The 17,271-nt window shown below is 38.1% G+C and overlaps 1 protein-coding gene across 6 annotated transcripts in view; it reads right to left on the bottom strand.

The window, feature by feature from the left end:
• ldb2a (LIM domain binding 2a) overlaps nt 1–17,271 on the bottom strand; it is an 84,796-nt gene that overhangs the window by 38,639 nt on the left and 28,886 nt on the right. The window lies entirely within an intron of this gene.

Raw genomic sequence — 17,271 nt, 5'->3', positions numbered from 1 at the left:
AGAGAAAATCCCTTTTGTTTTCCGGTCTGACTTTTCCATCATTGGAATCTCTCACACTGAACACACTGGGAGGAGTGTTAGGTCTGCTGTCTATTGATTCGCCTCGATCCTCTGCACTCATTACAGCAGCTTGTGTGTTACTCTGCCAATAAAAGAGTCTCAGCTTTGGCCCCGGCTGAACCCTCTGTAAGCGTCGGTTTAACTAAATATTTAGTGAGTGTTAATTATTTTTCTACCTAAACCGTGGCTCAGTAAAAACAAAAAATAATCAAGAACAATTAATGTTATTGACCATCTAGGTGATGCTTTTCCCAATTTGTAGTAAGTTAATTCGAAATAAATGAGCACGAGAATGATTAGATTTATCTGTAAATTATCATTCAAATCTGGACCAAACGACTGACTCATTTATCTTCCAAGAATGAACAGAAACTCTGAATCTGAGTCAGATTTTCCACAAAACAAGTGTCAAATAATTTCCTCCAGTGCAGAAGGTAAACACACTTCTCTCAACGCATTAGAAGATTAAAGATTTGCTTTGAACGACTCATAGCGTTGTGAATTTGAAGCCTCCACAGATATAACGCAGCACACACTCTAAACGTTTTGTTTTCAACAGTGTGCACATGAACCAAAAACCTCGTTTTTTTTCTCCTCTCCTTTTCAGAATAATACATTTACACAGCTGAGTTTTAGAGACTCTTAAATGAATTATACAGATGGACAACTTCTGCAGAACAAACTTTCTGCAGAAGAAGAAGCCTAAAGAGACAGGGGTAGAAGAGTGTGTGCATGATGAAAACTAAAGGAGGAGGAGGAAGGGAGGGAGGGAGAGCAGGAGGAGTGAGGGAGGGAGGAATTGTCTTCGGTGGTTTATAGCCCCCAGGCTTTGTCTACTTTCCATCTCTTCTGCCTTTACAGGCTTTAAGGAGAAGGATGGACGATCCAGAGACAGAGAGGGAGAGAGAGAGAGAAAAAAAAAATGCTTACGTCCCCTGGTGAATTATGGGTGACCTGTGATGGCCTGGCAGTAACCACATTTCTGGTGATATTATGGAGAACAATCCAAATATGACAAAATAAAATCTTCAGCTTTTAACCTCTAATAATGAAATAATAACGGAACTAACCATCCTGCCAACATTAGAATACATCACTTCACCATATCTTGTTAAATCCTCTTTAACAGCATCATGTTTTTTTGTGTTTACTACAGCTACTCACAGAGAACTAAAAGATTCACCAAAGACTTTTATACTAGGGCTTTTTTTACGACTATAATATGTGTTTTAAGGGGATTTGGTTTAATGCTGCATTTTTATTACCATGTATTACAATGTTTTGTTTTTAACTAGTCTGTTTAGTGTTAGCGTTTGGCTAACTATGGTGTTTTTATGTACTTTAAATATTTTGGCTAATATTGGCTTACAACCGTAAATGTTGTTTGTTGTTTTTAATCATATCACAGTATTACATTAGTTCATATACATTTTGGCAAAAATTTAATTTTACAGACATGCAGACTAACCATTGGTTTTATCCATCTTGTTTTGTAATATAACCCCACACCTACTCATTTGTTTTCCTTTGCTAATTTTAGATGCTTTATCTGGCATGTTAGCTGTGAATTTATATTTAAACATTCCTAAATCTTACTACCGTAGAGGTGCTGTCATTGTTGGTAAACCAAAGGATTACTAACTTTTTCTTTTGGCATCTGTCTTAATAGAGAAAAGGTCATTCATAAAAAAAAAAACAAAATACTGTGTGCATTTAGTTACTTCAATGATTAGTAAAATGCACACTACAGTTTTCTATTGTAGTTTACTACAATAACATTACAAAATTACAAATGAATAGGAGAAGGATGTGCCCCATTAAAAAAGTTTAGACACTGCTGACACGAGAAATAAAAGTAAGTCGGACATAAAAGATAAAATATTTATGCATGAATTTGTATTTTTCTATGAAAATATAAAAATGTCTTTAGAGCAGAATTTAGAATGTAGATCAGGGATCTGCAGCAGCAGAAGAGAGCAGCTCTCATTTGGGAGTAAAACAAAAAGAACTTGAATCTGTCCAGTTAACTGCAGAGCTGGATATTGCACTTTTTGTTCCTCGTTGAGAAGCTGCACAGACCCAATCTGCAGAACAGCCCTCACTGTCTCAGGGACCTCATTTTAGCAGGGCATTCTTCCTTAAAGAGCTTCCTTTCAAACCTTTTTTTTCTTTCTTTCTTTCTTTCTTCTAAACCTACAGGGTTTCTGCTGAACACGTTCAGTAGTGTCAGCACTGTCCAGCCTCACACTCCATACATCTGTGAGCTGCAGTGCAATACCAGGACTTATCCAAATATCACTGGGCTGTTACGTCCAACTGACTTGATTTGCACGAGGGCTGGCTCAGAACTGGAGGAGGAAACGTTACTCATCAGTCAAGTGGACAGAGAATCTTAAGTAGAAAACGAATCCATAAAATCCATACAAACAGTATACTCTCAGTCACAATAAGAGTTTATGATGGTGTCTTCATTTGCAGCCATGACACCCTCAGTCTGGGTTTTCTATTTCACCTTGTCTTACCAATTTTCTCTGGGGTAACAAAGTTCAAGAGTATTTAATATAAATTGGAAAAAAAAATCTAAATTTGTTGGTTTTTATTTCATGGCTATCGTATCCAGGTCTAAGTGTGGTGTTGTTAATTCCAGGCCTGCTGCTGCCGACATGAGCAGTCACTATGTTGTGTCATTTTTAGCTTCAGCAGATCATTTGGGACTAAAGCCTCTAATCTAATCTGCTTTACATCAATGACCTTCGCTGACCTACTGAAACTACAACAGAATTTTAAGTAAGAGCAAAAAACAAACTAAGCTAAAATAAAACTTTTAGATTATGACGTTTGCTATTTCCTTCAGCCTTTGTTAACTCTTTTGTTTCTCTGCATTTTCCCCCATCATTCAAACACTGCTGTAATAATAATAATACAAAATCTGGACAGCCATGATATCCAGCAGCACAAGGCTTCTGATTCCTAGCAGAAATAATCCCATCTTAGAGTCAACACTCAGTTGGCCAGAGCTCTGCTCTTTCTCCCTTTTCCCCTGGGGTTGCTGAGTGGTCAAAGGAAGTGTGTGTGTGCGTGTGTGTGTGTGCATAAAGCAGAAGGAAAAATGGGAACAGAATTTGATCTACAGCTGAAATGTCCACCAAAACACAGTGGCCTAAGAGCCTCAATTGAGAGAAAGACCAAGAGGAAGCAGCGATGAAGGTGGTGGCAGGAGTGGAGAATGGAGACGGAGAATAGAAGTGGTGGTGGGGAGGGCGAGGAGGGGAGGGTGCACCCGTGACTGGCATGTTTTTCAAATTCGATAAAGTCAGGCATGACTAAATAACATATAAAATGTTTGGCATCGTGAGCAGAGGCTGAGCGAAGAAGAGAAGGAGAAGGAGGAGGAGGAGGAGATGTGGTGAGGTGGTGAGGCGCAGGCTTTGCTCCTCTGTATGGCTGTGTAAATGATGCTCTCTCTCTCTCTCGCTCTCTCTCTCTCTCTCTCTCTATTACTTGCAGTTCATTCTCTCTTCCTCACTTTCCCCATTCTCTGTATCTCGCTGCCTCCCCCCCCACCCTCCCTCCCCCTCTCCCTCGTTCTTCACAATGGTTGAAAAACAAAGTATGTCTGGGAGTGGAGCTGACTGCTAATGCGGAGAAGCTCGGTGGAGATGAGGAGGGGAGAGGTGAGAAAGGGGTGGGAGGGGGTAGGGTTGAAAAAAAGGAGGTATAAAAAAAAGAGCGCGGATCTAGTGGGGAAGATGAAAAAAATCAGCTTGTCAATGAGGGAACAAGGACTTAGTGAGGGGTGATGGGAAGGGAGAGACATCGAGGGACGTCTCCGGGAAGGGGATAGGTGGGTGAGGAGGAGAAGGATGCTCAGGTGATGCAGGTGCATCGCTGCTTCTTTTGCACAGGTTGCATGCTTCTCAACTAAAACACTTCTCATAAAACTCAATGTTTGTAGGCTGCAGTGTCAGCGTGATAGACAAGCATGTCGTAGCATCCATGCTCTCAGGGTTTGGATCATTTTCAGCACAGAGTCTTTGTCTGGGTCTTTATATACAGTAGATTCAAGGCTGGGTTTCGAACAATTTCCAGGCTCATTTGTTACTACATTTATAAAGCAGGTAAACACTGAAGTGCAGATGCTAAGGAACTCAACGTGTTCATAAATGACATTATTAAAGATGTGTTCATACATTTGAAAAAAGTAACACATATTTGAAACAAAGCTAAAGGTTAAACAAAATAAATTAATATAATATAAATTAGCTTAGCTTAGGGTTAGCCATGACATTGCCATAAGTTAGCAATCATGTAGCAAAAATAGCCTTTAAGTTAAAAGAAATGTTAGCCCCAAACTAAGAAGGCAATCTTGGGCAACCAAGAAAGGCTAACATGAACCAACAATGCTTAATGTCTGCTGTAAGGCCTGTGCAAAACCAGTCCAAACTCCATGATTAAGTCCTGGGTCAGATCTTAGACGTAAAGTCTATTAATTGAGGTATTTCTTTCTTTATTTTTCAAATATCTGAAAAAGGGAATAAAGTCAAACACAAGTTCTACAAAATGCCCCCACTCAATCTGTGGAAAATCACAACAAAGCAATAATGAACACAACTGTAAAAAGCAAGCACACAAAGAGAATGTACGGAGACAGAGAGATAAAAAAAAACCTTCACAGTGAGGCAATTATAAATACAATCATTAACTTCAGTGTTCAAAAAAAAATGAATAAAAAAAGCTTGAGCGTCCCCACGTTGTGAGCCCACGCTGAAAACAAGGATTATTTATCTGCTAATGGGCAGACAGATTTCACACTCACCAACAGAGCAACAAGCCAAATAACAACCTCCACACAAACAACTGCAGAGGGACGGGAGGCTCAGATGAAATGAGAGGGATTTGTTTTAGATGTGACTTGTTTTTTTTTTTTTTGTCCTCCCTCATCACTTCAACCTACTTCTCTCTTTCTTTTCTTTCCTTTTTGCTTTATTCTCCTGTGTTGCCCTTTTCCTGCTCCGTGCTGATTGGCCCGTCTTCATCGACAGGCCACTCCACAGAGACAGCCTGATTAGCTGCCACTTGTTTTGGGGGGCGAACGCGACAAAGAGCATATGCCTCTCAAGGAACGTGTTACCTAAACATGCAATTTACAAATAATTATCCTGGTATTAATTAGTCACATTAATTCACGCCACTTTGTTTGGATTGTTTCCCCTCTGTAGGTCTCCAGGAATTCTGCCAAAAAAAGGAGCCTGAGCCAGACAGACGAGAGTAGTTTCAGGGCATGTGAAGAAAGCAGGGCAGCTGGCTGCTGTGTGTGTGTGTGTACACAAACACATACAGATACACTCACTTACGCATACAAAGGGTCAACAGAGGTATTTATCTCCCCCTCATGGACATACAAGCACATCTTCATATTCAAACATATATTACAATGTTATATATGTTTATATAAAGGAGCAAAACAAGAGGAAGAAAAATTGGTCACATGGTCAATGCAATGTGATGGTTGCACTCTAGAAAAGACATGAAAAGTTTTGATTTTATTTTAATATTTAAGTATATATATAAGTACTCCAGTGTTATTCCAACAACAGAATTTGATGAAATGTTTACTCTAAGTTGACCACTGGTGTGAATGAGAACCGTTGTTTGAATCTAAATGCCGTCTTGAACTGGAGAACTGCCATAACTTTTAGCAACTAATCTGTTATTTATTTATTTTTTTTGTGAGTGTTAAATCAAACTTGGGTTTAATTTATTACTTGTGTTGGCTAACTTTACGCTGATTTAGAAAATCATTTTAGCAAAACTTTGCTGTTTTTGAAACATGAACTGTTGCTATGGTTACTGTGGACATCACTTGACACTTTTCACTTAGACTGTGTAATTTTATTTGTAATTTTATTTGTTTTTAATAAAAGTTAAGCCATAACTGGAAGAAACTTTTTCTGTTTTTTTCTCTTTTTCTCTTAGCCAGGAGTAATTCCAGTTTTTCCAGTTTCATATCTAACCTCCAGCCCGGTGCTCTGAATACTTAGAGACACCCCTGCTTTTACATACATCTTCATATAAAATGCAACAAATAATTTGAAAGCACTAAAGGGTAATATCCCTTATTTTAACAGGTTTGTCAACAGGTTTGTCAACATGAAATACGCAGCATGCTTTGCTGCATAGTTTTCACAACAGGACGGTCTGTGTGATAATATAATTTGGGTTTTAATGAGGGAGCGGGTCACACAGAGTAACAGTGTGGCTCGCTGAGATGTTTTTAACAGCATCAGGAGAATAAAAAAGAGGGAATGCACTGCAGGAAAAAAAAAACACAAGTACTTCTGGACTTTGTTATAATATGTTTTATGTATTATTAACTGCTGGAAGAGGATTGTGGATGTTCTAGACTGCATTTGGACTGCTTTTAAATGCAGGAATTATTTTGGGCTAAAGACAAGGGAAGATTATTCGATAAAATGACTTCTCTAGTGCACCCATAAGAAAAAAAAAAGATTATTCATAGATCATAATTACTCTGGTTTATTATGACTAGTACTTCAACCCCCATCTAGTTCCTCTCAAGAATTTTTTGAGGTTCAAAGAAAAGCTCAATTACTTTAAATCTCTTGAACATTTCCTGCAGTAGAAGCTTTTTGGTACTAGGAATGGACACACAACAGATTTTAATTTTCCAAACATTCTTATTACATCCTAAAGCAGGGAGAAGTTTAGCGTTGGAAGCTCTGGTTCTTTCAGTGACTTTCAGGTCCCTGCAGTGAAAACTCATGCATTTATGCTAATGTTTTACCTCTTGGTTATACTTCCTGCAGTGGAAAAAAAACTCACCATTAGTGTTTCACTATGTGGGTCCAAATGTGACATTTTTGACAGTTTTGGTGCAGGCTCCCTAATATCATGAAAGAAAAGTTGGACTACTAGCCTTTGTGGGACTTTTTGTAGGGTAGCAGTGACTGGTCTAATTAGAAGATCTGCGGCTCAATCAAACCCACCTCTGTGTCTGAGGAGTGATGTCTCCTTGGGCAAAATAAACCCTGAGTGTGTGAATGTGTGGCAGCGTCACTGTATGAATGTGACAGGCAGTTTAATGAAGCCGATAAAAGCAGATAGAGTTAATTCACAAGAACCTATAGCCTTTTCAGTGTATCTAATTGGTTCACTTTTTAGTATAAAAAATACTATATATATATATGTATATGTATATATATGTTCTTTCCTAATGCTGCAGTACATATGGGTGTATACATGTGCATTCCCAACATGCATTTCTGCGTCCCTATGAGCTTTTCAGTAAAACACCAAGGTGATAAATTATTCTGATGAATTGTTTTGTATTCATCTAAATAAATGCAATAATCAAGATTTATACACACTTTTACTTTACATTTTATGATTTTATACTTACTTACTTACTTACATTTTACTTTTACTACATATTTAATTTTTTTTACATTTTACTTTTACTACATATTTAATGAAAATCTGACTCTTTTTAAGACATACAACAGTTTTTCAAGGGGAAAATAATTATTAAGATAGAAACACTATCAGAATGTATTTGGTAATAATTTGCGATCCACCTTTGGGCCTCAACCCTGTGTTTTGCAGGACTGCAGTTGGATGTTTTACTGAACTACACTAGTATGTTCGGCGATGGAAAATATTTGCTTTAAAATGTTAAAATAAGAGCAATTTACATGTAACTATACCACAAGTGATTTTTGAAATGTTATTGATGTCATTAAATTGTATAAAAATTCAAAATCCAATACAAAATGAGTTTTATTCGTCTTTACCAAACAATTAAGTCACCAAAGCGATTATCTTTTGTCTTCTCAATAACATTATCACAACTGGAAATGAGAGCAGTCAAACCACAACACCTCACACCTGTAATAACCGTCCTCCAGACCTGGCCGACTACTGCAGGTGATGAGGGAAATGCTTACAAGCAGCTGAGCAGAATGAAGCCAAATTAAAATCAAGACAGAAAAGGGGAGATGAAGAAGAAAAGTCGGGGAGAGAAAAGAGCTAAGAAAGTCAGCAGATACTCAGTGGGCGATTATGCAGCAAATGCAGTTCTCTGCAGTGCAGAAGAAAAACTAGGATGAAAACGAGGGAGAGGAGAGGGTGAGGAGAAAATTCTGCATGATCCATAATGTTTGCTCCTTGCTAATGTTCCTCAGACTGTGAAGCAACGAATTTAAGACCTGAGACGGTCCATTCCTCACAGTACGGTCTAGTCACAACAAGATGCTAACAGTGTTGGATTATTATTATTATTCTTATTATTATTATGATGGTATGGTTGAAAAAAATGAATAATTAAGTGTAAAACACCTACACATATGTGTGTATGAAAAAAAAAACGGTCAAAATCAACTACTTAACCGTCAGTAAAAATAAATGTAACTCTGTGGAAGAAGAGAAAAAAAAATCACAGGAAAAATGTTTAAAGTGAGGGTGAGGGCCAATTATTGCAAAAAACTTTTTCATGGCCTGCAACTTCCAACAAAACCATATTATATTCAGAAATATGTGTATTATATACAAATATTTCCTTCCATTTAATTTAAAATCAATGCTGTCGAGGCTAACCATCAGCTACTTTAGCTATCTGTTTGGCAAACGTCTATATAGTTCTGTTATATTTATATATATGTATATAGACTATAGAAGGCATAGACCCATTTACACACACAAACATACAGATACAGTATGTGCAACTACATAGTAATGTGAATTTTATTGTTTGTTGTTCTAAGCTTACTTTTTCCTAACAACACCGTCTCTCAGATGTTTGTTTTTTTTTTTCTCTTTCTATATTCAACTTTCCCCCCATGTGACTCCAGTATCTCCAGGATAATCTCTGACACTTCTTTTCATTTAATGAACATTCTCTGACACAGACACCAACTCATAACCTGCAGCAGACACCAGGTTAGGCTCAAACAAACGGATTAAGCGACCCGAGAGAAGGAGTAGATCACCTCAGACTCTGACAGGTTAATATTGATTTGTGTGTTGTGTGTACAAACCTGTGTTTGCTCCAACCTGCAGAACGTACTGTAATCAATAAGCTAAGCTAAAAATACTATTTAAATCGAATATTAGCCCTGGGTGTAAGCTGCAGAGAGGAGAGATGCCTGGATGAAAACCAAGCTGACGTATTGATCCGATCTGGCCTGCAGGACTTGGTAAACAAATGTCCGTCTTCATCGACTCATATCTCCATCTAAATAGCCATTATGAGCTACCATTACTTGTTCAGAGGGGGGTGGGTTCTAGATCATCGGCAAACTAATTAAGTCAACTCAACCTTACTGTTTGTCAAAGGCGCTGACTAACAGCGCTGTTGCTCAGTGCTGCACAGGGACAAGACGCAGGCAGGAGAGGAGAGAGTGACAACAGACAACTGAAGAAAGAACAAGCTGGACTGAAAAAGATTGTAAAAATATATTTTTAAATCTATAACTTCATTCAAATTTGAAATACAGATAATATTAACACACAAGTAACATATATGTATATATATAGTATAAATATATACTAATGTATGTATAATGTATGTATAAATATATACATGTATGTATGTACATACATGTTCATATATGTACACAATACATATATGAACATGTATTTAACCCAAAAGTAAAATATTCACCTATGAATATTTTATTGGATAATCACATTGGTTTAAACTTCTGGATTATTTATTTGATCAATTAAATGCCCAAACCATATTGATGTCAAATATAGGGCCCGGGATCTAGAACAGAACTACCATATTATATATATTAGTTATTCCCAAGAAACATCACATTTATATTATTAAATACTACAGGCAGGGAGTTGTAGGTAAAAGTATTTTCCTATGTTAGAGTATATTTTATTGTTTTAATTTTTAAGATTTTAACATATATTCATTTTATTTTTAATTTTATTTAGTTCAGGCCATGATCGTTTAAGACAGACTCCATGTTTTTGTTATCACTTATTTGCAATGAACTATTATTTACACAAAAAAATCCAAAAGCACTGTAAAATCATTAACAGTGAAACTTTAATATGCAGTAACTGTCATGTGTCTGTCTGTAGGAGAGGAAATGGAGAATAATTCAAGACATTAATGAAACATAGGAAACACTTTAGGCTCAATCCATTGTCAGTCAATGGGAGAGAAAGGGTTAAAACCACTCCGCATATTTTCTACAGGAAGGACACACATGTGCTGCCTGTGCATGTACTGCACTCACACACACACGCACACACACACACACACACACACAGAGCAGAATGTGGGAATCACTGCACAGAACATGAAATATTCATCAGTCATAAAACTTTAATTCAATCTCTCTCTCTCTCTCTCTCTCTCTCTCTCTCTTTCTCTCATATTTCCTGTCATTTTGGGGGTGGGGGTGTTGTAAAGCTCGGGAGGGGGGCTCTATTTATGCAAGCTAAACACTTCCCCCACTGCCCTTACCCTGAAAAACAATAATAGAATTTATTAAAGAACAAACTTTTTTTCCCACTGTCCCAAAGACACCACTGTACAAGGACATCATTAGGACTTAGACGAACATGCTATTAGAAATTACATATTAAAAACCAGGAACTACTGAGAGGCGAAGTGAGAAGCATTGCTTTTCAGCTCTGATGTTAGAATTTGCGGGGTCTCTGTTATCAAAGAAACTGTCAATCAAAAATCACACACAAAAGCCTGTAATCTTTCAATTCAATACGAAACGTATGAAAGAAGAGAAATGTTTCAGGTGTGTTTTCAAAGCAACGCATGTAGGCCTAGTTTTAAAGATGTCAAAAAACTGAGATAAAGATAAAGTATCAGAAGTGGAGATGGATATGCAGAGGAGATGTGAATATATTGGACAAAGGAGATGGAGTGGACCGGCACAAGAAGAAGAGGAGGTAGCACCCTCTAGGCAGCAGCTTAAAAAGATGAATTTTCTGTAAAAAAGTTTGCAGGTTTTGTTCACGTGTGCTTAAGTTTTTCTCCATGGAAATGAATGTCTTCATAATTTAATGTGACAGATGGTCTGTCCATGTTGTGACCACACCTTTATCTCTTCAGCCCCGCCCACAACTCTGTCCGCAAATTGCCAGTTATTTTTTCATGTTGCTTACCACAATACTTTGCTAACAGCTAACATGTCAACAGAAACAAGCCTATAATAACCAGGAAGTTTGGACACAATGGAATCTCCTATTGGCGCAAAATCTGTCCAACAAACACAGTCTCCATCCCTGCAGCAAACAACACAGTCCGGCCATGGACGTCAATGTTCATCTGAGCTTCATTTATGGTAAAACATTAGTGTGGTCTTTACCACCGGCTGACGGTAACCTTATTAACTAGTAGGTGAAACTCCATGTTTTTTTACTTCTCTTCACATTTATTCACTATTTTCAGCTCTGTCAATTTAAATGTTCCTGTAAAAAATCATGGGGGGGAGAAAGTGAGGGAGAGGGGGAGAAGGAGATAAGAGCAGAGTATAACAAGAGAGAAGAAAAAATAGCATAGCAGGGAGTCAGCAGAGGGAAGAGTGAGCGACACGTCTCCAGTCACCCTCGTCCAACCTCACGCCACGCGTGGATGGAGACTGTTTAGGCAGAGGAGGACGCCGGAGGGAAAAGACAGGAAGGAGGGGGGTTTGAAGGGAGAACGGGAAATGTTGGGGATGATGGGGAAGAGAGGTGGTGGTGGTGAGGGGTCGGGGGGTGGGGGCATGGGGAGCTGTGTGTATGTCCCTCGGAGGCCAGCCCTCATCCCCTCTTCACCTCCATCCATAATTCAATAACTCCCCTGACTCCACACTCCTACCAACCCCCAGGGCGCAGCTCCACAGGGAGGACACAACATGCAGAGGAGGAAGAGACAAAGACACCTCCTCCTCCTCCCAACCACCATCTGCACCACCAGGCACAACTGTGCAAAAAAATTCCAGAACTCAGTGCAGAGGTGCATCATGTCCTTCCAAAACTTAACAAAAAATGTCAATCTCTGAACGCACAGCAAATAAACTGGAACGAAGAGAGAGCGCGTGTGACTCTGACCCACGAGCCTGAATCATCAGTAATCAGCATCACTTTGCACCGTGTGACCTCTGATAATCATGATCTGATCTAAAAGACACAGAGGAGCCCACTACACTCCCACTGATTTACACAGGAGTGACGTTCAAGGGTCAGGGTCAGGGTCAGAGGAATTCACAGAAAACTTAGAAAATCGTTAAAAAAGGCGTTAATTGGAAAAATAATCAGTTTTCCCCGTTCAGTGATAAACACTTGCCAGTAGAGTCCACGGACAAAGACATTAACACATTTGCATCAAGGAAATGACCTTGGACCATTTGAAAGTATTTCATTGGCAATGTTTTTAGTGTTTAAAGTTCAATTTAAAAGGATTAAAACACTGCAGAACTCAACCAGCTGAGTCAAGGTGATGTTCATTTCAGCTCTTTAATATAAAAATCTATTCAACCACAGTCTTAATGTGTAACACTTAAGGAACCCCATGCTTTTTATGTCTGACTTTCATTTCTTTTCTTTTTTTTTTTTACAATATCCAGATAAGCTGTTGTGGATTTACAAATAACATTTAACACATATTTGGTCTGTATGAAAATGAAAGAGCTTTCTTGTCTTGTGGTTTACCAAATACGTCAACGTTGTTTAACTCTGAGTCTAGAATCAAACTCCTGTCCTTTGAGTTGATGAACAATTACCCTCTGTGATAAAGTGCAGCCTCTTGTCTAAGGTCTGTGACTGTTTTTGCATTACTTAAAACTGTATATTCAATACAGTTACTACTTCATTTATAAACTAATGCTAAATCCAAGTCAGCGCTGTGTACAATTAACCTAACCTTGCTTTTTTTTTTACAAGTTTGAATTCTCTGAGTAATACCCACACTTACACATGGAGAACACGTGAACTCCATACAATAAAAACCATCAGTGACCAGGGGATTTAACCATTTTTATTTTGCTGTAAAGCAAGACCACTAACCACCTTTTCACAGCATGGCTCCAAAAAGAAACTACATCTAAATTTGAAAATAACTGACACAATTTTAGTAAAAATGCATCAAATGTCTCATCCAGCAAAATGGCTTGTAGCTCTAATCACCTGCAGGAGGAATAAAAATCACCCGGGATTCATCCAACAAAGGGAATTTCTAATAGAACTCCATTAATGTGGCTCTTCTTATCTTAATCAACCAACTCAGGGATTAAATATGTATTCAAACTCTCTCTCTCTCTCTCTCACTCAGTGTCTGCTCAAGGTTGTCTATAACAAAGTGATTCCCAACCACTGTGCCGCGGCACACTAGTGTGCCGTGAGAGATCATTAGGTGTGCCGTGGTAAATTATCCAAATGTACTTAATTGGGTTGAAAACTATTATTTATTCATTGCATATCATTTATCTTTGCTCTTCAAAGCATTAGAGGTAGAACAATTAAATACTCTTCTGCTAGGTGGCAGCAGAAGGCTATGAAAACAATAAAAGATAAAAGCTAAAGAAGATCTGTGTGAGTGTCTTTCTTCAATTTCTTCCAGTATATCAGTGTTGTCTTCAACTAAACAGGCCGAGATTTTAGTCAATTATGAGGTCATTTCAACTAGAAGATTATTATATTTAATTAGATGTAATTTTTGTGAGATTTTTGTTTGATGTGCCGTGGTTTCAGAAAGGCTTAGGAAACGCTGGTATAGAAAACAGTGCCAGCATATAAATATTTACAGCTTTTCCTGATAATTTATATCACAAAAAAAAAGAAAGACTGTAAGTGTCTGTAACTTGATTATCTGATTATAACGCTGCATTGGTGTTGAACGGTTCAGGAAAAATGGTTATTTAAAAAATATATAAAAAGATTTTTTTTCTTCTTTCCTCCAATTTTCTGAGGTCCTAATAGCTCCCCCAGTGGGCTGCAGCCCCCACTTTGAAAACCAATGCTCTAAACCATGTGTTTTAATAAAACATCTTTATTTTGGCAACTAATGATACTTTTGGAAAGCTGTGTGTGTTCCGGTGTGTGTTCCTGTGTGTGTACAGATGAAGACTTCCTGATGGATGAAAAAGGGCCACATAAAGATTTAATAGCTTAAGTAAAGGGCTGCAGACCCTGTCATAGACTATGGAGACTGATGGGCCTCCACCACACTGTATTATAGATAAATATGGATTTCTCCATGTGTCAATAACAATGCATTATGAAGCTGAATAACTGTGTGTTTGTCTCTGATGTGTGTGTGTGTGTGTGTGTTTGTGCATAGTCGCCAGTTTCTCCTCGTAAATTCTTCTCTACTCTCTAGTTTTATACTGAAAGAAAGAAATCTATTCATTATTAATAAAAGCTGCTTTTTTACTTTTGCCTCCCTCTCTCTCCCTCTCTCTCTCTCTCTCTCTCTCAGTGCCTCTTTTTGACCTTTCTGTTAAAAGCTCATGTTGCACGTCATTCTTCATTTTTTCATGAAGTGCACGCTTGTCATCCAGACGTGGAGCGAACATTTACAAAATTCCTCTCAGCAAAAACAAATAGCAGATGTGTACAAGAACACAACTCATGGGACGGATTCCCCAGGACACTTCAAATGATATTCCATGTTTATTTCATGCCTTACAAAGTGTACTGCGAACGCACAGTGATTCGGAAACTTAATCCAGCCACTGAGTGAACTGTGATGTTTCATAATTCTGACAAGAACATGAAAACAAAATAAAGATGCCCTTGACTCAGTAAGGTCAGGTCAGGACAAAATAAAGACAGGGCAAGACATGTCTCTTCATTGATCCCTATATTATCCTTAAATATTATGACCTACTAATAATGAACTTCATCTGTTTCCTCCCCCAGCTTTATTAGTCAGGGTTGTCTATGGCTTTAACAGCCATAGTAAATTATTTAAGTGCTTCTCTTGTTGATTTGACCTATAGTTGTACCAGATTTGTCATGAATCATCAGAGGACAAGAAAAGTAAAACACTAGTAAAAATGTCAACATAATACGCACACCTTCCACAAATAACAGGTGTCAAATGAGTGGTTTTCCAGGGCTAGTTTTCAGGGTTGCTGTCCAGGAAGTTCATATTTAATGAGACCATAATTAGATTCCATTCTGGTGAAAATCCAGGCAAAGCTTAATGAGCTCTTTTAGAACGACTTTCTAGTATCCAGGCCAAGACATGACCTTTAGAAATGTTGTTGAAACCCTTTCAACGCTATTCTAATCCAATTTGAAGGCACAATGATGAACCCATCCTGAAGAGGTATGTTCCAAAAATGACAAAAACTAGTTAAAAATCTTACGTCATCTCGGTTGAAATGCTTAACAATCCTAGGGTGCCAGCAACAAACAACTTCTCTCTCCTCTGTTGTCACTGCAAATAAATTACATCATGTTCTGGTTGCAACAAAAATTCCAAAATGTCAAAGTTTTGTTAAACTGTAGGACAAGTTCCGTGAAATATATGCATATTTTTCTGTTCCAGAAGAAAAAACTTTGACAAACTGTTTGAAACTTGTTTGTGTTTCGATTACCATATACTCCCAAATATTTCAGTGAGCTATAAAATCAAATTCCTGTATGTATATCAGCATTCAACTGGTGTTCAACTAAACAGGCCCAGGTTTTATACTATACTATACTTTATACTAAGAAAGTCATGAGTAAACTGCAACTACAAAATCGATATATTTAAATACATTTGTGTATTTGTGTTTCACTTTTTGTGAATATTTTGACGAGTGGTGTGCTGTGGGATTTTTCATTGTACTGTTTTGTATGTACTGTTTTTAAAAAAAGGTTAAGAAAGAGTGGTCTAAGGTCAGAAGTTTAACTTCTGAAGTGGCATGACTGTGGGGTCCAGACGTGGACCGCAATCTACAGAATAGACAGTATTGTTTAACACAAAATGCAAACAACATTTTTCTGCACACAAAAAGTCAGTTTGTTGCTAGGACTTCTGCCTGTGACAGTGGGGACATCAGCAGAGATGCAACAGAAGAAAAGACGTGGCAGATAAAGGAAGAAGAAGTTCCAGAGAAAGAGGAGGAGGCAGGGAAGTTGATAACACAGAGGAAAGGAGGAAGACGGAATGGAGGAAGGAAAAAGGATGACAGAAGCAGAAGAGGTATGTTTGCAACGTCTATTGTTTCACACGCCGGGATGGGAAGCTGGTTTTGTTTTGCTGCAGGGCAAACAGCATGCTGAGAAACAGGAAGTCAGAGGACCTGCCCATCCTCGCTGACAGCTGGTGCCCTGCGATAACTGTTCCCCGCTTTCCTGTTAGCCACTGAAAATGATGCCCGACTAGATTTAGGTCACCTGCACACAAAAGAATGACCACTTTCTTTAATTGTGCTGCCTCCAACGTGGGCTTCAGGGAAACATGAGAAAACACCTAATTATACAGAGACTGCAGGTTTGTTAACGAAGCCGGGCTGCTGGGGTTTTCCCCGTCTGCCTACAGGCTCTTTTTAAAATAATATTATTTATCAATATTATCCCTTCCAGTCCTTTATTGCAAGTCAGCAGCATAGCATCCCTCCAAGTGCAGAGACACTGAATTCATAAGGCTGTGCTTCATAATTGCCCTCAGCGGTTGTGTAACACACCAAGCAGACCCTCCAAAAAGACCTGCTCTATCCTCAACAGTGCAGACTAGCATCATAAACTACAGAGCAGCCCCCACATCACAAACGCCTTGCCAAATATATGTCCTATTTGCATATTTGTTCTGAATATAAATAAACATCTCGACACTGCAAATATGAAAATACACAGCAAACAAAGAAAAACCCCTTTCCAGGAAAAACTTGGGAAAAGAAAAAGAAGCGGGCAAAAACTCTCAGAAGTGAAACAACGTTTGTGAAAAAAATATAAAATTCCTTTCTTCTATTTCCTGAAGTCACCACCATTATTTTTCATAAACAAAAGTTAATAAACAAGAACTTTTTTTTTAAAGACAACCTGTGTTTTAAGTATCTCTTCAACACAGACTGACACAGACTTTTGTGTTAATGTGGCACTGGATAAAATGTCCAGAATTTAAATTAAAGACCTGAACAACAGACCACTGTGTCATTGTAATTTTCTTATTTCAACATTTACTTTTATTAAAAATAATGTGAAGAAGAAAAGGAACCTTGGTCTCCATCATTAAACATT

The sequence above is a fragment of the Cynoglossus semilaevis genome, chromosome 15 (assembly GCF_000523025.1).
Source record: "Cynoglossus semilaevis isolate Cse_v1.0 chromosome 15, Cse_v1.0, whole genome shotgun sequence".
In the NCBI taxonomy this organism is placed as follows: domain Eukaryota; kingdom Metazoa; phylum Chordata; class Actinopteri; order Pleuronectiformes; family Cynoglossidae; genus Cynoglossus; species Cynoglossus semilaevis.
This window is presented reverse-complemented; position numbering and strand designations above follow the sequence as displayed.